This window comes from Paramisgurnus dabryanus, chromosome 7 (assembly GCF_030506205.2).
Source record: "Paramisgurnus dabryanus chromosome 7, PD_genome_1.1, whole genome shotgun sequence".
Taxonomy (NCBI): Eukaryota; Metazoa; Chordata; class Actinopteri; order Cypriniformes; family Cobitidae; genus Paramisgurnus; species Paramisgurnus dabryanus.
The window spans coordinates 17,706,655-17,715,054 of NC_133343.1; the positions used below are offsets into that span (position 1 = coordinate 17,706,655).

General features: G+C 37.2%; 1 long non-coding RNA gene across 2 annotated transcripts; it reads right to left on the reverse strand.

The window, feature by feature from the left end:
• Positions 1-683: 683 nt before the first annotated feature.
• LOC135731249 (uncharacterized) lies at positions 684-4,554 on the reverse strand. 2 transcript variants are annotated; one of them, XR_010526242.2, is made up of 5 exons: positions 4,491-4,554; positions 3,744-3,882; positions 3,572-3,645; positions 1,979-2,154; positions 684-1,850 (listed from the first exon to the last, which is right to left on the reverse strand). It is a non-coding gene; the product is annotated as an uncharacterized lncRNA (long non-coding RNA). The 2 variants fall into 2 exon arrangements; XR_012337127.1 differs by lacking the exon at positions 4,491-4,554 and having other exon boundaries at positions 3,744-4,484.
• Between the last annotated feature and the right edge of the window lie 3,846 nt (positions 4,555-8,400).

The window sequence follows — 8,400 nt, forward strand, 5'->3', positions numbered from 1 at the left end:
ATAACTCTTAAGCAACTTAAATAAGTTATTGTGAAATTTAAACGGGTCTCAGTTCAGAGAAACGACCGGTAATGACTCCTGTCACGCCGTTCTACTGTGCACGCGCGGTCGCGCGTTCTGGTCAAGTTCAGCTGGGCGGGAGGCGCGTGCTATTTAATGTTTCCCATCCCAGATAGCAATTGACATCTGGCCCAGATGTGGCCCACATCTCCCACATTCATCTGGCTCACATACCGCGTGGAATGACGGCGATGACTCAACCTGAGTGCGCTGCCAGAAGTCAGCCATAACCGTGCCAGATATGGGCCACATTTCAGAAATGGCATGGGCCACATCAGGCCCAGATGTCAGTCACTCCACTGCCATCTGGGCCAGATGTGACCCATGCCATTTCTGAAATGTGGCCCATATCCGTCCCAGTTATGGCTGACTTCTGGCAACCGCACTCAGGTTGAGTCATTGCTGTCATTCCATGCAGTAGCGTCTTCTAAGCTGTGGCACACATCTACTCTTACTATATGCTAATTAACCTATAGTTAAGAAAAAACTAAAACTCATATAGTCAAAATTTCTTTATTAAACATTTAAAAAATCCAATACAGATAATATTTATAAATAAACATAATTATATTTGTCAAACATGTTAGTTAAATTAATATGTTATATAGTAAGATATACTGGAACCCATAGATGCATGTGCGTTGCCACGGTTACACACCTGGCCAAACTTAAAGGGTTATTTCATCCAAAATGAAAATTATGTAATTAATGACCCTCATGTCATTCCAAACCCGTAACACCTCCGTTCATCTTCGGAAACAGTTTAAGATGTTTTAGATATGTGTATACACGATCAAATATATACTGTACATCATCAAAGTAGTCCATGTGATATCAGTGGGTCAGTTAGAATGTGTTGAAGCATCGAAAATAAATTTTGGTCCAAAAATAACAGAAATTATGACTTTATTCAGCATCGTCTTCTCTTCCAGGTCTGTTGTGAACCTCGTGCACAACACTGGAGTGACGCTGCTGACATGTTATCTTGTTTGCCCAAGCTTTTTCTTGTTCCCAAGCTTTTTTTACAGTCTGAGGGAGACGCACGCTATAAACAAAACAATCTTCACAAACATGTCTGAGGATAACACGTCAGCAGCGTCACTGTGCACGCTGTTTTTATTACCTTTCTGGAAATGGGCAGTATACCGTACAAACATTTTCAAAGATCTGTAGCTAAAATTGTAAAGCTTAATTTTACCCAGTAACATTAGATCAATGTAATGGTTGAAATGCTTTAGCTATGATTTGATCTAAGGCTATTTACTGGTTATTTATTTTGTTTGTTATCAGAAAAAAAACTGCTCCAGAGATACTCGGTTGTTATTGAATCTATGTGGAGGTCTACCCGAAGTTAAGTTTGGGCCATGAAAGTGATTTATGTTGTTGCCACTGAAACCATCTATATCAACACACAAACGTACAACTACCATCTCCTTACATACAAAACTCTGATATAATACTCAACATTTCTTAATAAACTTATAAAACTCACAATAGGGATAGTTCACTAATTAAAATTAAAACTGTAATTTTGCTCACCCAAAGGTTGTTCCAAACCTGTATAATTTATAACAGTCAGTAACTGAACAAATACATTTGATAGAGTTTGAAACATCTTGATGGTAAGTAAATGAGTTTCCATTTTTGGGTGAGCTATGCCTTTAAATCTTCTCTTTTGCCCAACGACCTTCATCTCTGTCTGTGGCAAGCTGCAACCATGTCTTAACCCAGTGCTCAATCTCTTGGTCTCAAGCAGATAGTTGCTGTTAATCTGTTTCTTCTGACTGCAGCTACGATGACAAATGTAAACAGTGAGGTAGAGAATAAGTATAAAAAAATCTAACATTTATAGGGTATACACATATTAGCTGACACCAAACATGAATAAATAACATTAGTTATTGTCAAAAAGACTTACCAATAATCAGTTTTTAGTGGTATAGTTTTCAGTGGTGTCCTGTAATGCCGCATTCTCATTGATAGCCTGTCAGACTAACTGGAGAGGTAGGTAGTTTGTGAGCAGGAAGTTCAAAATTCTTCAAAACACTGTCTTTAACTGTGGTGCCTCCTCTCAAGAATAAATTGTTTTGAAATCTGTAAAATTTAATGAAAAATGAAGAAACGAGTCAAATCTCATTTTTGAGAGGAATATAGACAAACTGTGGGGGTAAAACTGATAGAGTTCCTTTGAAATACTTGGACTACTTGCACAGAGCTTTTGTGACACAGTTCTGTTTTAAAATTAAAGGGGAGCGCAGGGCAAAGCCTAATGCTTTTTGTTTTTCTCAATAATTCAAAACATACATACATAGGCCTACATATATCCTATATATTAATTACATCTTAAAGGTAAGATAACCTCACAGTTGTTTTAAATCTCAAAATGTAAGATGTTTTATAAGTAAAGTTGATTGTTTCAAATGTGACATGTATTGTGTATTCAGAAATGTATACTTTTTTCAGCAAATTTGATGGTTTACTTCCAAGATTTATTTAGTAATGATGAGGAATTTCATACTCATATAATGATAGTTAAGTGTAACTGGCTTAATTCAGTAATATATTATAAAAGTATTTGTGATTATAATAATAGCTAACTAGCTAAATTAATGTAAAATTACTAAAGTTACCGGCCCGTCATACTAGTCATTTGCTCTCAAAGTTTAGGTATACTTCACTTTCAGAGTGGGAAAGTAAAGTAACTGCATTTAGAGGCAGACAGCGCTAATTCTGTAATCTCAGTTTCACTTTTGCGTGCTCAGGGCTTTCCACACATTCACTATATTATTTAATGATATATAAATAGCATAGATTTTTTTTACACATTTTCTAAGGGTGTACCTACATTATATGAACCCTGTATGAAATGTAAAACTTTAGCTGTCACTGTAAAACACTCTGATATGTGCAGATGAGTGGGGGAGTGGGGACAATCGTACTCTGGTACGGTTCGGTCTGTTTAAGTATGATAAGTAAGTGCACCCTAATATAACTTTGTGCTCGTCTGAAAGAAGATGATCATATGTATTAGCATGGATTAAATCATGCAGAAATTTTCATTATTCTGTGAACTATTATTCTATTATAATAGACTATTATTTTAACCCTGGAGAATCCACGGGTCAAATTTGGCCAATGTTAATCAATGTTAAGAGAAGGGTTCTTGGGTTCTCCAGGGTTAATTTTCTATTCATCCAAAAATCCTGAAAAACACTAAAACATGAAGCAACACAACTGTTGATAATCAGAAATGTTAATTGAGCAGCAAATCAGCGTATTAGAATGATCTCTGAAGAATATTGTGACACTGAAGACTGGAGTAATGATGCTAAAATTTCAACATTAATCACAAGAATAAATTACAGTTTACAATATATTCACATTATAAACAGCTTATTTACTTTGTGATAATGTTTCACAACATTTCTGTTTTTACTGTATTTTTGGTCAAATAAATAATCACAAGCTTAAACTTTTGAATAGCAATGTATAAGTTTGAGGTTTTACTTACTAGTCATATGGTTCAGAGATGTTTTCTGACAGGTCTGTTCCAACCCTACTGCTCGGCCATTAGCATGGACAAATCTACAAACATAACATTCAATCTGTCACAGAGAAAACAATATATAAAATATGCAGTGTAAGATTTACTTATTTAATATTGCTCACACAATGCTACTCACGTTTAGATGTCAACATCTTAAAATAACTGTGATAAATGTGGAAAATTTGAAAAGCAGTTTTCTACACCTGTCTGCAACTCCCTTCAGAAAATGTTGAAATCTTGAGCTTCTCTTCTATTATAGAGGGTTTTTGTCACTCCTGAAATCAGAGAACAACATGTCTGTATTTGTATACGATAAAACATACGTACTAACGTTAGTAGCTTCAGCACTCCGTGCAATTTAACAAGGTTTAGACGTTACAGTACATCGCATATTTAGACTAAATAAATTTGCCTACTTCCAGTCATGCACTGACAACGTTAACAAAGACTTTGAAACCTCTCATCTATGTTTTCAAAAGCCCAAACGTTCATAAACAAGAGCAAAAGCTAACGCTTATAGACGGTTTCAGCAGTAACATACATACAGTAAAGAGGCTTTTGTGGAAAACACGTAACTTCCGTTAAACTCTGCTAAGCAAAAATAACAACAAAGTCCTAGCTTATAACAAGCAAATTAACAACACGTATATTACATTGGAAACAAAAAAAATATTTTCGACGAGTTATTTTTTCAAGAGATCAGTTTAGCAAGTAAACCAACAGAAACCGGAAGCACAGTTCCGACCGCATGTGCGGAAACATGTTGGGATGGTAACGAACTTTTCTCAAAGACACAAGCCATTTATATGAGGTAAATATATAACAAAAGCGTGTCAACAACAGGTTTTAGTATTATTTGTGTGATTTGATGGACTAAACTTACTTGAAAACAGCGAAGAAACCGCGGGAGACGGAGCTAGCTGTCCTCCTGCTCCTTCAGTTTCCATGGTAACTCCCTTCGTGATTTAAAGGGGCAGGACATGTTTCGCGTGCACAGCATAGCCATTGGCCTATTATATACATGGTAAAGCCTCACACCATTTACATGAATAAACATCTCTGGAATTAGAACAGTACATAACACTTTAAAATATCTTTAAATTGTTTATAAATCGTAAAAACTTATTTGGTTGTTCTGTGTACTATTCATCATTGCCCCATTGCAAAGTGACACATCTGCATGTGATAGTGGGACGATTTTGTATTGTTTTACACTTGTGTAGCACTTTCTATTTTATTCTACAATTTGTTTTTTAATCTTTGCTTTTGTTAAAGATGTACTTTATCCTATTCTTAAAGGTCACATAACATTTTTCTGCTAAGCTATAAAAGGTTAAATAGTTCACCCAAAAATGAAAACTCTGTCATCATTTACTCACCCTCATGTTGTTACAAACCTGCATAAATGTCTTTGGATCCCATTCACTTCTATAGCAGGAATTGGAAAAGTAATACTATGGAAGTAAACGGGGTCCACGAACAGTTTGGTTAAACTTGAGTAGCCTACCTATCGAATAGTAGTGTGCATCCTTCAAATCTCAGAAGAGTCTTTTATATCAGATTTATAAAAGACAGATCAGTTGTTTACAAAAAAGAGGAGCTCCTGGAAATAACTGTTATTTTTACCCATTCTATCAAATTTTAAGCTACAAAGAGCAAAACTAGTTTTAACTTGTCTATAACTTGGCAAATGACCGTGGAATAAGTGGGATAATCAATGACTTGCTGTGCATTAAAGGATTTTAAATGGGGTTTGGGGTTCTTTGCCTCAGCGTTGTGCATTTACAAGTCTTTAATGCAGGGCAAGCAGTTAATTTACATGCAGCGGGTAAAATTTAACTCGTCACCATTTTTCCTCAGTTACCATATATTTCTAAAGGTGTTATTGACATTAAATTTTCACCAGATGTTGCACATAAATGTAAAATTTTTAGCTGACTAAAACAAGCTGTTCTGTTACAGGGCTCAACGCAAATAATTTTTTATACTGGCCCGGTCGGGCCAGTGGTTCAAATTTTTCACTTGCCCTGCCAAAATTTTCACTGGCCCCAATAAAAAATGTCAGTGTCACATATTTAAAAATAATAATTTAAAAGTCAAATATTGTATACATATAAAACAGATATGTTCCAATGAAAAAAAGGCTCCCAACTTTTCTGCTTTACCTGTAAACTGACAGCAAATTGTGCTAAATATTGCATAGTTTCTTTCATCGTGTTTTACCCAAGTAAATGTCTGCTTCAAAGATGCTAAATACATTGATGAAAATATATTTTAGTGACTGAGGGTGAAGCACTGGCCCGATCGGGCAAGTGACAATACTTTTTACTTGCCCGAACATCTCTCACACTTGCCCCGGGCCACAGGGCAGTCCTTTATGTTGAGCCCTGTGTTAATGGATTATCAAAAAATTGTCGCCTAGAATTCTTTGAGTTCTGTGCCAGAGTCCAAGAAGATCTGATAGACAAAGCTGTCTGATTATGATAAATATGGTTGAATTATTTGAGCCGAATATGAAGAAGCCTAGCCCTGTCAGATCTAGAAGAAAAATTACAATGGAAAAAATTCAGCTGCCTTCCTTTACATTTTAAAACCAATAAGCTAACCATGCAGCATATTACATATCTGGCCCATAAATAAGCCGAAACACACATAAAAACAGTCTGATGTCAACATAACCATAAACCAGTAATATCTGGCCCACACACAACAAAAAGCCATCACTCATCCTAAACCGATTTGTCACACAAGGGCCAGGACTGGCCCAAACACAACAAGCCACAACTCACACTAAAACCGGGTTGTCGCACTCAGCCGTATCTGGCCCACACACAACAATCCACAACTCAAACTACAATTGGCTTGTCGCACACGGGCCGTATCTGGCCCACACATAACAAGCCGCAACTCAAATTAAAACCCGGCTTGTTGCACACAGGCCGTAGCTGGCCCAGACATAACAAGCCGCAACTCAAATTAAAACCGGCTTGTCGCACATGGGCCGTATCTGGCCCACACACAACAAGCCACAACTCACACTAAAAAACGGCTTGATGTGTGTGGGCCAGATATGGCCCATATGGCCTTTGACGCCACCGGAACTGAGCCATATGTGACATAGTTGGCCCAGATGAGGCCCGGTAGTGCATGCTATCTGGGATGTAAATGGCATTTCGTGTGTATTTAATCTATTTTGACTTATTTAAGGGAAACTTTAAAACTGAGAAGTTTTAATAAGCTAACCTAAATAGAAAAGGAAATTTATATAATTGTATAGGTAATGAAATTACCTCCCTGGGACGTAGCAGTTACGTTGCCAGTAAGTTATGAAATTACCAAAATAATACGAATTTATTACGTAACTGGGACGTACTTGGTTATCTTGCGACGTAAGGAGTCCGTACTGGCGACGTGGTGATTTGGTACTGTAATGGTAATGAAATTACCTCCCTAGGACGTAACAGTTACGTTGCCAGCTGGTAAGTCATGAAATTACCAAAAATGACCAATACATTACGTAACTAGTACGTCGTGTGTTAGCTGGGATTGCTACGGGCAGGCCCAGGTCACTCTCACACTCCTGTCTGTAAATTTTTATATAATTTCCCACTTCGACATCTTGATTTCCCTCTGAGACTCAGAACGCGGGCTCATTGTCGGCGTGCCTCAAGCCATCAACACAAACTTGTTCAACTTAAGGCGCGGCTGCAAGAACTAACAACCACATGACGTCAAAGTACCGCGAGAACGATTCGAGAAATCATACTAAGTGTCGTTTCGTCTCGCTCTCGCGGCATTTTGACGTCTTCGCCTGATGAATTCGAACAAGCCTATAGGAGTGGGCGTGTGTCACGGTAGAATACATGCACACTTGTTTTTTTTGTTTTGTTAAATAATTAGACTTTAAAATTCACTTTAGGAAGACAATACACAAGGCAAACGTGATTTTTAAATAAAATCAAATAAACGTGATTCAACATTGTTATCTGAGGGGGCGCGATAGTGCCAGTGAGGGGGCGACGCCCCCTCACGCCCCCTCGTGGCGCCGGCCCTGGTTGGCTTCGTAGCTGTCATGCTCTATTTTGTCAAGTTCAGTCTCAGTAAGCTGTCTGTGTCCTGTCGTGGTTATCGAGTGTTTGTCACAAGATGGCGCCAAACAGACAGTAATCTTATTGATCTTTATTGGCGCGGAGCGATTTCACTCGTGCAAGTATTCCGGCTATGCGTTATTATTTTGGAGCGGTTATTATTTGAAAAGAACGAACCTGCAAATGTCTCAACTGACCAATCAGAATCAAGCATTCCAGAGAGCCGTGTAATAAATCTAAATAACAGACTGTAGTTAAATGGTTTACAATCATGATGCAGATGTTGATAACAGAAATGTATTGATTTGATACTTCTAACCCTTACGAAAATTAACCATGGTTTTACTACAGTTAAAACCAAAAAACCATGGTTACTGTAGTAAAACCATGGTTACCACAAAATAACCATGGTTTTGATAACTATGGTTTTCAAAAACCATAGTTAAACCATGGTTAGTGTAGTAAAACCATAGTTTTGCTGATAGTAATCAATACACCAAAAAAACATGGTTACTACACTTTTACCACAATAAAACCATGCATGTTCATTTACAGTTTTTATTAAGTTTATTTTAAGTAAAGTCTCACCAATATCTCTCTCACATCCCGACTCCAGTCGGGAAAAACTGAATTACAAACTAAAACATAAAATGAATGTCATGTACCAGACATTTTGGTTATTAATAAAAGCGCATATTTCAAAGG